The 13,329-nt window shown below is 37.5% G+C and overlaps 2 protein-coding genes across 9 annotated transcripts in view; one reads left to right on the top strand and one right to left on the bottom strand.

The window, feature by feature from the left end:
- The window catches only part of LOC129780125 (60S ribosomal protein L36), a 378,186-nt gene that overhangs the window by 81,224 nt on the left and 283,633 nt on the right, over nt 1-13,329 (top strand). The window lies entirely within an intron of this gene.
- The window catches only part of LOC129780113 (uncharacterized), a 391,085-nt gene that overhangs the window by 252,536 nt on the left and 125,220 nt on the right, over nt 1-13,329 (bottom strand). The gene's annotated exons all lie outside the window — the stretch shown is intronic.

The following is a 13,329-nucleotide window of genomic DNA, read 5'->3' as shown; positions in this document are numbered from 1 at the left end:
AACACAACTATTAATGGTTTAATAATCGTGCTTAAAATTTTTTTTCCAAAAACGTTTGTTAATCAGACTCAATTACACATTATCTAACATTTACAAGGTCAAATTTCACCTTAAAATGAAACTTATTTTCTATATAATTCAGATAAACAATTTGATAAAAAATAATATAACACTAGATTGATTGAACAGGATTAAGTTGAAGCGAGTGGGATAGTTTAGTTTGATGAGGAGGGAAAGAATCAAACAGTGATATCATTTCTTTTGAGAAATTGGTAAAGAGGGAGCATTAAGTTGGGGTCGCGATTACCTAAGCTGTTTCTAATCGGTATGTCAGATTGCCTCCCCTGTGCCCTAGCCTGAGTGATTCCGATAGATGGGCCCTGGCAGAATGAAAGTTTATACAGGACCAGAACACATGATCGATGTCATGATCACCTAAACGCAAATATTACTATCAACAATCCCAATGCGACACAGATGTACATCTAGTGCTTAACATTTACGTTAAGGCCGCTTCGACCGACCGCTTCCATGATATAGAAATATAATATTCACACTGTTTTTTGGGATTAGAGAAAATCTACTTCTCGTCCGATAATAAAATTTCATCCACTCTAGGCCCTGCTGCAATCAGTGTCACACTCTCTGACCGACATCAACGTGGCGCTGAACGTGTTCAATGTCATACACAAACTCGTTGCTGCTGGAAATCCAGGTCCAATGAATGGAAACGGAGCAGAATCAGATGGTGGTCACGCATTCAAACGTCATCCGAGTTTTTTTTGTAAAATATGTGATCGTAAAGTTGAATGTTCCAAAAACGTCTAAAAAACAAATCTTCGAACCAACTTGCGCGCTTAGAAATTTCAGCAACTCCAGCCAACTAGAGCGCTAACAAGTTCGATAAGTTTCCCGATCGTGATGAACGACCGAACTGGTGGTATAAAAGCGTAGGCTTTTCGAGTTTCTGATAAAATGGAGTTTGCGATGTGCGTGATAGTTGAGATTCCCTATCTGCTTCTCAAATATTTACGTCAATATTTTTGTTTATATTCAATTGTCTACCACATCAATGTTGAAACAGTATCTTCAGTAAGTTTTTTTTATCAATTAAAAGCAAATGTTTTGACGTAGGACTACGTCTTTTTTTATATACTGGGGTGTAAGTACAAAATTTCGAAAACGAAAGCGTTACACCGCAGAACGAGATTTTGAGCGTTAATAGCTTCAAATGTCTACGCGTTCTATACTTGTTACTTTTTGATCCAAAAACTTGTTTCAAGCCTTAGAATTGCTTTCAAAACAGACTATTGAAATGACACCAATCGGTATAAAAGCGGGTGTCGCTCGGACAGTTATGATTGCACAACGATTGAGGTACCATCGCTGGAATGAATGGATGTTTCTCTAACACAGACTTCAAAACCATGGAGCCAGGGGAAACTGGCATTGCAAATTAGATGCAAGCAGCGGGTCCTTTAGTACTCGTTTGCGTTTTTTGCAAATCGGAATGTTTCCCTTACACAGATTTCAAAAACATGGACCCTGGGGAAACTGGCATTGCAAAATAGATGCAAGTTGTGGGTACTTTTCACTCGTTTGCATTTCTGCAAATCGGAATATATCCCTAATAAATGAGATGCAAGCTGCGATTATCTTTTTACTCGCTTACATTTTTGCAAACCGGAATTTGTTTTCCCAATACAGATTTCGAAACCAATGAGTTGGGAAAATCGGCATTGCAGATCTTGGCAGTACTTTTATACTCCCATGCATTTTTACACTCCGGAATTCGTTTTGCTAACACGGTCTACAAAAGCGGGTACCATACCATTTGATGAATGTGCAAAATGTTGATAACTATTTGCTATGATAACCACTACCATAATGCATGAATTGACCAAAATTGGAATTTGTTTGCAATTGAATTCGTAAATTGTTGTCATTTTCAATCCGAACAAGCGCACAAATTTTCATTATTTTCGCAATTACAGGATGATTTTTTTAAGGCTCACAGTGTATGTGTATGTGATTTGAGAAAAAAGTTGAGAAAAATTTTTTTTACATTTTTACTTTCTAGTTTTTAGTACATTACTAACTGACCCGGCAAACTTCATCCCGCCCAAAATTTGTTTTTTGTTATCAATACCTTCAAACATTCACGTTTTCTTACTATGGGTCCAATCGGAGTTCTGTTCATTGATTGATCTTCTAATCGACCTCATTGTATTTACATTTTACTATAAAATTCCTAGTATTTCTAACAAATCTCATCATTATAATCATCATTCTCCGTTAAATGGAATAAATGTTTAATACAAAAATTACGATAGAATAAAGACAGTCCTAAATCGGACAATTCCTTCTTCGAGTTCTGCTCTTATCAACACATTCGGCGATCATTTTTTATTGGTATAGCTAGACGAAGATATAGGAGTGCGTTTCATCGTGCGTAGAACAGATGGTAATTTAATTTCCCGAATTTTCCCTTTTTTCTTCAGTTTTGCGAAAATTTTCAATTGTCATGTTTGGTTGGAATATTTTCGGTTGAAATAAGTGTAATATTTTTATGGGACCCCCTCTCCATGCCAGAGGAAGGAGGGGTGTCGTACCGTCATAGAAACATTTTTCATACCCAAAAACCCTCACATCCCAAATTGCGTAGGGGAGCCCCCCTCAGAGAGAGGGTAGGAGTGTCTATGCACCATGGAAACGTTTCGTGTCCCCTAAAACAATTCGCATGACAAATTTGGCTCCATTTGCTTGATTTGTTTCGAATTATGCAGAAATTTGTCTATCATTTGTATGGCAGCTCCCCCTTAAAGAGGAAGGTGGATAGTCTAACCACCGTCAAAACATTTATTGCATCCTAATACCTTCACATGCCAAATTTGGTTCCATTTACTTGATTAATTCTCGAGTAATGCAGAAATTCGTGTTTCGTTTGTATGGCAGCCACCAAGAGAGCAGCCCCCTCTTAGAGAGGGGGGAGGAATGTCTAACCACCATAGAAACATTTATTGCATCTTAAAACCTCCACATGCCACCTTTGGCTTGGTTTGCTTGGTTAATTTTCGAGTAATGCAGAAATTTGTGTTTCATTTGTATGGAAGCCCCCTTTTAGAGAGGGGGGAAGGAGTGTCTAACCACCATAGAAACATTTATTGCATCTTAAAACCTCCATATGCCAAATTTGGTTTCGTTTGCTTGATTGATTCTCGAGTAATGCAGAAATTTGTGTTTCATTTGTATGGCAGCCCCCCCTTAGAGAGGGGGGAGGTGTTTCGAACTATCATAAGTACCATCCCCGACCCCAAAAACCCCTACATACCAATTTTCGTGTCGATTGGTTCAGTAGATTCCGAGTCCATAAGAATCAGACAGACAGACAGAAATCCATTTATTTATATATATATATATATATATATATATACATATATAAATGTTTATATATATATATATATATATATATATATATATATATATATATATATATATATATATATATATTCGTGATTTCATTCGCGTGATATCTCGGCTTATGTCCAATCACTACAACCTAAACGCGCATCTCTATCGCATTGGGCTAGCAGCAAACAATCTTTGTGATTGTGGCGATGGCTACCACGACATCGAGCATATTGTCTGGTCGTGTATCCGGTTCCATGCTGCTCGCTCTCAGCTCTCTAGAGCACTGAGAGCAAAAGGCAGACAATCGGATATCCCCGTCCGGGATATCTTAGGTAGCCGTGATCCTGATCTTCTGCTTCATCTATACCTGTTCCTCAGAAACGCCGATGTCAACGTTTAATGATGTTTCCTTCGTTGTGTCCCTGTTTCGTATCCCTCCTATCCGATCTATAAACTTTTACTTAGTCACGGCAATACATACACATACTCTTTACAGATACACGGGCCAAAGGTTGTGCAGTCCACTGATGATTCAACAAAAGCCAAAGGTTGTACCGCTCATGACAACTCTACACGAGCTGATGATTGCGCCGGCTAGTGACCATTCTATCCTGGATTCCTCGAGAAGACGCACCACGCTAGATATGGGGTACAGACTAGGGGGGCGTTGCTGATTAATGGTCAGCTGCATCCCAATAGGAAGTATCCCGTGTCGGGCACAGGTACAGATCATTGAAGACAGCAACATCACAATTACGAAAACACTTGTAATACTAACCTCGAGCCAACCGCGAGTAATCGGTTACATATTACTAACATAGTTATAAGGCAAACATTGTCGAAATATTGAACTCCCGGCCCCGTCAGGTTGACGCCATATGAGCCTTAATAAAAATATATATTTTGGATAAAAAAAAAATCTATATAGATCTGTATGATTACAATAAAATCATTTCATTCGATACCGATATTGAGGGGATAACAAAGAAACATACACCTTTTTGAATTTATGTTATTCATATTGTAGTGTGTTCTCCAAGTCAGCCATTCAGCCATTCAGCCATTTTTAGCGGCGGCCAAATTGAATTTCTAATTTCTATTAATGTGGGACAACCCTACAAATACACAAACATACATACAAACAGGTCAAGTTGAATGAAACCGTTTAGAAAAGTAAATGGCTATTTTGTTACAGCGGCTCTCTTGGATTTGAATTTTTCATAAATAGCTGTGATCTACTGGTCAAGCCCCTTCAATTGCTACCCATTTTGATGGGGTTTGTTTTGAGAAAATATGTAATTCGCCATTTTGTGGTGGAGGCCATTTTGGATTTTGGGTCCTCATGAATAACTGTGTTCTACTAGTTAAGCCCTTTCATTTGATACCCATATTGATTGGGTTTTGGAAAAAAATATATATCGCCATTTTGTGGTGGCGGCCATTTTGGATTTTCATTTCTCATGTACTTGCATTTCTCATGTATAACTGTGTTCTACTAGTCAAGTCCTTTCATTTGAGATATGAGAAAATATGTAATCTGCCATTTTTTAGTGGCGGCCATTCTGGATTTACATCTTTCATAAATTACTGTGTTCTACTAGTCAATCCCTTTCATTTGATACCAATATGGATGGGGTTTTGAGAAATTAAGTAATCTGCCATTTTGTGGTGGCGGCCATTTTGGATTTTGGGTACTCATGAATAACTGTGTTCTACTAGTCAAGTCCTTTCATTTGATATATGAGAAAATATGTAATCTGCCATTTTTTAGTGGCGGCCATTCTGGATTTACATCTTTCATAAATTACTGTGTTCTACTAGTCATATGCCCTTTCATTTGATACCCATATTAATGGGGTTATGAAAAAATGTATAATCCGCCATTTTGTGGTGGCGGCCATTTTGGATTTTCTTTCCTCAGGAATATCGGTGTTCTACTAGTCAAGCCCTTTCATTTGATACCCATATTGATGGGGTTTGGGAAAAACCCATATTGATTGCGTTTTGAGAAAATATGTAATCCGCCATTTTGTAGCGGCTGCCATCTTGGATTTTTGAAATCATGTAATACGCAGTTTTGAAATGACTGCAGAAATAAATGTGTGTTCCAAATTTCAGATCAATCGGTCAACAGGAAGGGGTTCAAATTTCTATTAATGTGTTAAAGCGCTACAGCGCTTGAAGCGTCAAATAGGCAAATAATGTCATCTGTCCCCCAACGCTTTAAAATGTTTGTATGTATAGAAGCAGACATCTCTTTCTTTTTTTATTTTTTCATCTTTTTTTTTGAGAATTGCACCCAAAACAAAAGTCCAAACGACGTCAACGGGAATCGAACCAAGGCCGGCTTGAATGCAAGACTGTTTTACACGATCACGCTATCCACATAGCTAATGATGCTGTTGGGGAGGAGCGTGATAATATTACATCTCATTACAAATTGAAGTTGGAAAGTGTTTTCTTATTTTACTCCTAGAAAACACTTTCCAGCATAAAGGAGATCTATATCCATCTCGGTCTGGGCCGTGGGCAAGTAATGCGAGCTTATTTGAAACGTGTCTCTTGTTTCGCTCGCTCGTGTTGATCTTATATTGCCGTACCATGCTTGCAAATTCTTGCCAGTATTAGCGAGTCATGGCATTTTCTGTCATTTTTACGCTAATAAATCGGTAATGTCATAAATCGGGATGACAAAACATGAGCTAAAAATCAATTTTGGGTGTAGATGTAGTGAACAAAAATATCGAGAAGAGATACAAAATCGATTTCTTTCTGTTTTTACAGAATTTTGTATATTTTTTAATTTTATTGACTTTACCAGCCAGCTTTCATTTGGTTCTTGTAACATGTCTGTAAGACCTTTCCATACAGACATATTTTTGTTTGAATGTACTAGAAGTTCATTATGCTATGCGTACTCTTTCGTTTTCATCCGTTTGTACGTACGGGGATTGTAAGGGATGATGATACTCACACGTATACATACGCATTCTTACATATACCTGCACTCCTCACCCACAAATTCATGAAAACGGAAGTTTATTGAACTATTCATCATCAAAAACGGAGGGGATTTTTTATACAAATAAAAATATCTTCGTGTTGAAAGATCATACAGGAACGTTACAGGGACCAAATGAAAGCTAGTTGATGCGGTTATATGAATTTGCTATTGACTTTGTTGACAACAAATTGTGTTAATTCTCACAGTTTCTGAAATAACAGAAAGGAATTGAAGTTTTATTTCTTCTCGATATCTTTGTCCACTATATGTACACACACCCAGATAACAATATGTTCGTAAAATATTCCAAAAGCGAAAGGTTTGAGTTTTAAAATGAGGTATATATCATTATCTCATTAGATTGTTTCGAAAGCTTATTTTCGACGTTCAAAAGTAGTGCAGATTTACATGGTGGTATATATTTTTTATTTTTCTACTATTCTATCTCATATTTACTTGATTGGGTCCAAGGTAAATACACATTGAATCGATCGAACAATAAATGTACTCATATAAAAAAACTGGTTAAACCTGGACAATATTTCACAAAACTGGAGGCTTCAAGATTCAACTGTTTGACTGAATCGAGAACAAACTGGAAGAATCCTGTCCAAACTGGAACATTGACAATCTTGCTTCTGACGGAGCGATATGCAACATGATTGCTGGTTGCATGGCTGCAGGCGCAGGTGATTTTTCCATTCTTCCCACTCACAATTCCTGTGCAAGAACCGTACCATTTTGCAACGATCTAATCAACCTACCCGACGTATGCAATAATCAATTTCAAGCCAAAATTGTGTCATATCGATGCCGCGTTTTCTAATCTTTTGGACCTTTCCCACGGATGGAGATGGCTTTTTGTGTCACAGTCGATTGATCCGTGATATGTTGTAGAGTTTGAGTGTCATTTTCATCCATAAGTGATAGCAATTCAATGTCCTCGATTTTTTCAGAGGTTTTCTACGCGCTTCGATTCTTATGTCAAAATCACTGTTTTTAAATTTTTTTAACCACTCAAAGCACTGAGATATTCCATGAGCATGTTCACCAAAAGCTACGATAAGCATTCGCTGCGAATCTGTAGCAGTTTCCTTCAATTGGTAGGCTCGATAATATTAGTAATAACAAAATATCCGAAATCAAAAATATGGACCCAATAGAATCTTGGCATTTTTCGTTAAAAATGAAAAATATAATCTGATTACCCTACCCTGAGCCTCTATCTAGCTAAATAATCATATAGTTTGCTCTCTCTGAGACTTATCGATTAGGATCAGCAACATTAGTTGAATATGAATCATTCGCTTTGTGTAGTCCGTATGATCCTGCTGTTTCATAATGCATGGACAGGTTCGATATGTATATGATAAAGGCAAAGACGAAAATAAACATTCTGCACCGAAACCGTACATGACGGTTTTGGTTTGTTGGTTCGTGTGTCATGAAGTGCGAGCTGAAACAGAGTTATGAGAGTGACATGGTTTTCTCATATTTTCGCTACCCAATTATAATGTATTTATAAAAATATGAAAATCGTTTCTCCATGTTTGATATATTATACAATGTTCATTCTGATCCATAGTGTTGTATAATGCATTCATTAAACCTACCTCGAAGTTATAACACTTTTTACGTATAAATAAAAATACGATATTTAAATATTTAAAAAATACGATACTTAAATATTTTGTAACTGTGAAGGATTGAACCGATGCATGAGTGAATGAAAATATGAACAAGGCTAGTTTTTTTTTGGGTTTTTTTGCGAAAAAATAATAAAACTCCTATCGTCTGTCATCAATGCTCACACATGCGGATAGCTCTCAATCATTGCATTACTACTTACAAACATTTTAAATACAATGCCATACTCTCAGTGGAGTGGTAAAATCGTCGACTGTAAATTCATGAGACTGTGATGTATTCGTTTACATGGAGATAACTCGCCAGTACCTTGCGCATGACTCTACGGCTTGGTGGGAAACCATCGGAAAGAACACACACAACAAAAAATAAAACAAATAAAAAATAAGAATAAAAAAAATAAAAAACCAGAACACGCAATAACAGATGAAGAGTTCCCCATTTGATGATGGTTTTGAACATGGCGATTGTTGGAACAGAGTCACCCACATAGCGCTCCGGATTCCGAAAATGTCTCCTATACTATAATGAGATACAACCAGCGGTCTAATTCAACCTATTTTGGGGTTCCTCGGGCATTTCGTTTGTGGAGTGATCGGTAAACGGAACGTGCCTAAGTTATAAGTTTATTTCGGTATTAATACAATTGAAAAAAAAAACATCTTATAGTGTTCCGTTCGTGATTACGTTTAAGTATAATAAAGGAAAGCCTGTTCATCAGGCGGCTTATCTAGAACCTTGCTGCTGGACAATTACCGGCTGAGTCCCAATCCACGACGAAACGGACGGGAGTCAACCCTAACGTCCGACCGATACTCGGTGGTTTCGCAGCATCCCGCGGTGCACGCCATACGCATTGCGAATTCCACGAAGAGCGACCGATCGCAAACTACCCGAAACCGCACGTTCCCGAGTTTTGGAACGGATCCGGTTATCGACCAATTAGGGGTAACCCTGCGCGCAGGTACGATAGTTATAGTGATATGGCCAAGATTGCAATAAAGAGAAAAAACAAAGAGGAAGGAGGAGAAGAGTAGTGAAAGATTTTCGAGAGTAAGAAAATGTCATGATAAAATAGAATGAAAGTTGTTATGTAGAAATAGAGTTTTTTTTTAAATTAAAGGAATTCGGCTATTCAAACTCACGCTTTCCGAAACGAGAGTTTCCCTTTCCAGAGCTTCAACTTCGGTATTTGTCCGCTGTTCTACGAAAGATTGTTATATAGGTGTTGACCATTCTGGTACATCCAAATACCGAATATTTCCGTAGTCTGAAGACGGCAGTCTCGAAGACTTGAACCGTTTAGGACCGTTTAATTGAGGGGGCTCAACTATAGCAGGACAATCAGAATGACGGGTGGTCTCTGTTTGGAGAGTAACGCATTAGCCACCTGGTTTTCAATCTCTAAACGAAAAATAGGTTCGCTAACGGTCGCAATCAAGCATGAGGCTGATGTACCTCGAATTCTCAACCCATTATCGATCCTCATGTGCGATATCGCTCTCGAAAAACACGTCAGGCATAACCACTATGCTGCCCATGTTTGTATAGGAGACGTAAACGACGAAACGAACAAAATCGACTTTTTGCTGTTTCACATTCTACACAATGCAATACGTTTGACCAACATGCAAACGAACATTTTTTGTTCGAAAACATTTGAGCAATTTTGAAAAAAACCTTTCCGAAAAATCACTGTTTGTCCGCATAACAGACGTAGTTCCATACAGCTTTCATACATCGTTCGAATGTCAACAATTTTCAGTATTGTGTGCTATGAGCTAAACCTACATTTGAATCACATTCTTTGTAGAATCCAAACATGTCTGTCACGAAAGTGTCTTATTACTTAATATTTCCTAATAGATGAATATAAGAAACCATTTAAACGCTGCTCATATAATTACTATTTTCTGTACACGATGAACAAAGTGAAGCAATTGTGCTTTTTAATGTTATAATTACCTAAATTTCTGCATTTGAATCTTCAAGTAGATAATGAAACAATCAGATCAGTAGTAAAATTAAAATAATATTGGTTCTTAGCATTATAACTCCGCGGATTCAACATTGAATTATTCCACATACTCAGCATTTACTCATACCGTTGGAGTAAGTCACTCCACCATCTTTATTCGATTGATCGTGATATCGGTAAATCATGTTGCTAAAATTACCAACATTGCAGATTGCTTTTATAAATTCAATTAATTGAAAAAACACGAACCTGCTGTTCTTATCATATCCCAGAGTATTCTTCAGGAAAAAAGTATTATCATAGACTCGCACCTTTTCCAGAAATTTCACTAAATTTCTTCCAAACCATTTTGATTTCATCCGACAACAATTGAAACTACCGACGGAGACGTTTTGACTATTATCGGAATTATAAATACTAACGCTACAAACAGAACAACCTTGTGATTGCGTCTAGTTATGCGGACACATGTTCATTGAAACGATTGATTGTCCGCATAAATAGACGCAAGCGTTTTCCAAATAGAAAAAAATATGTTATAATCCTCAAAATCACCTAGGCCCTCTTTTTGCCGATAATATCCTTCAATTGGACAGATCATTTCATCGGAAATTTTCATGGTTATGCTTGTAGGCCAAAAAACAACAAAAATGCATTTTCCCAACACTAATGGTATTGTCGATTACGTCTCCTATGCAATCATAGGCAGTGTGTGTGACATCTATCTAAGCGACTAACACGCGAAGCATGCCCCACACAAACCTCATTCACGCCACGCTATAGTTAGAACAAACCCGCGTTGAATCTTTGGCGTTTGATACGGATCGCCTATTTGTTCCACTAAACACAAAAGGCACGCGACAGCAAAACGTGTGAATTAAATCAAGCAACACGATAATCATAACCATTGAATGGTCGCAAATCAAATATTTTTCCTTACCTCCATCTCTTCAATTCAACCTTTCGACTTTAAATTCCATATGACACGATTTGAATTATGTTGAGCGAATAGACGCAAGCTAAATTTAATTGTTTATATTTCGACTCATTTCAGCTATGCAGTCATCAAAAAATACTTCAGGAACACGTGTAAACTTCAGGCATGGAAAATTCATTTCCAAACCAACAGATTACAGATTACGATAGAAATATTTACATTCAATATTTCTGGTTTTATTTTCTGCATCAAAAATTCATATGAATACTCTACAATGCATTATATGTATATCTATTTCATATCCATCGGACGGAAAAAAATGTTGCTTAGAACAGTTCAGGTAGTCCCACGCCACATTCTCCGCCCCGGTAACCGATTAGGAGAACTCGTTTGCATGCTAATGGAATAAGAGGTCTGGTTCGAGTTTCACGGCTAGGTGCCTGTCGTCGAGCTGCGTTCCGATAGTTTCCCATAGAATTCAATTTTTGTCTCCGTAGTCTTTATCGAATTCGGGATGTACAATGTACGGGTAGCAAGTGAATGTAAATTCCACCAGTGAGGGGACTGATAAAAATTGAAACCCCGGGCTTTGGTACATATTCACCAAATTGGATCAGGTTTCACCCGTTCTGTTCGTGAACGCTGATCTAGCGTGAGGGGATATGTATGTAGAAAGTCGTTTTGGTTGATTCCGACTCCAATTTCTTCTGCTTCTGTTGGGTTCGTTAGTTCGCTGATGTTGTTACGAGGGGATGGATACGATGAATGTTGAATCCTTGAAATTCCATACTGGAATTTCGATCAATACACCGTCTGATAGAATGGAATTTTGTTGAGCCCGTAGCATCAGAAAAAAAACTAATGATTGAGTTTCGTTTTGTCGAATCATTATTCTAAACGATGGTTGGTTCAACTATGTGATTTGCGTACGAATATCTACCGAATCAGTGCTGAGGTAGTCGAAAATTATCGTTGTTTAATTGCCGTTTTCATTTTTCAGCTGAAACACTTGCAGTGTGCAAACTGACACCATCTGAAAGCCATGGAACAAGTCGCCTCCCTGCCACCGGAAGATGACAATGACAGGTGCTATTTTTAGAACAGCCTAGACCGTCCGGATATTATGCCATCACACAGAGCCCTTTGTGTTTCCACCCTAACGAGAAAGGAACGGTGCCAGCTGATGATGACTCGCAGCAGTTCATCATTATTTATTTTGAAGCTGTTGGAAATGACAAGTGGTTACAATATACATCCTGAGCTTTGGTGTATGCGTATTAGTGAGTGTTGTTTATGTGAATGGAGAATCGTAACGTGGAAGATAGTTTCCCCGTTTAACAAATCCGTTCTGATAAAATATTTTGATCACAAATTGCCCAAATGATGAGAGAAACTTTTTTTAAATCATGTTTCATATAGCTCGTAAGTTCAATATCCGTTTGAACCAATATGATTTCTTTCACAGTTATTCGATATACTTACATTCTACGTGTAACGAATAATGTATTATTTATTTCCTGAAGCGGGAATCAAATGAGATTAAGTTCATAAATTTTGCTCCGTCGCTGCTTCATTGGCAGTTGTATCTCATTTTTGACACGTTCTGCGGAAACTAGTTTATTTATTCATCATTGCAAATCGAATATTTTCTCTTCCCTCGTCACCAAGATGGATGGCAGTCTCCGTCAGCTCTTCGAGAAATCTTTCTTTCTGTAACATCACAACGCTTTCACCCACGAATGCACTGGGATCGTGACATAATTCTTCAAGGAAAGCATATTTATAAGCAATATTTATAAGATACCAATAAAGCCAAAGCCAACGAATCATTCATCTCTGATGATCCGCACAGCCAAACAAGAATCAAATTTGTTCGATTGAATAACTCGAAAGCCAACAGAGCGGGACATGCTGTTATGACGTGAATAAGTTCTTTCAGCTAGGTTCTTTGCCGAATCGGTTGAATTAAATTCGTTCTCAAATACACCGGAAATAGTCGGAATACAACAAGTATCTAAAATATCATCCCTCTTGAAAAAAAAAAGATTTATGTTGAGTCCGGTACTTTATGATTAAGTTTGCATCTCATTATGGAAGACAGACTGTTGAGCGGGCAATGTTTTGGAACGAAATGAGACTCTTTGGATACAAAATCCTCTAGGGAAAAACTCACATTCAGCTGAAATAAAGGTACCTCTCGCATTTTATCTGCTGGAAACCGTATCGGTACCAAGGGAAGTCCTTAATTGCTGTCTAATGGTAATGATAGATCGCCTAATTTAAATATATTAATAATAGAGATTATCATATCACTTTTGTCTATAATGACAATTTTATAAACGAAGATAAAGT

The sequence above is a fragment of the Toxorhynchites rutilus genome, chromosome 3 (genome assembly GCF_029784135.1).
Source record: "Toxorhynchites rutilus septentrionalis strain SRP chromosome 3, ASM2978413v1, whole genome shotgun sequence".
Taxonomy (NCBI): domain Eukaryota; kingdom Metazoa; phylum Arthropoda; class Insecta; order Diptera; family Culicidae; genus Toxorhynchites; species Toxorhynchites rutilus.
The sequence above is the reverse complement of the archived record's forward strand: the minus strand, read 5'-3'. Positions and strand labels throughout refer to the sequence as shown.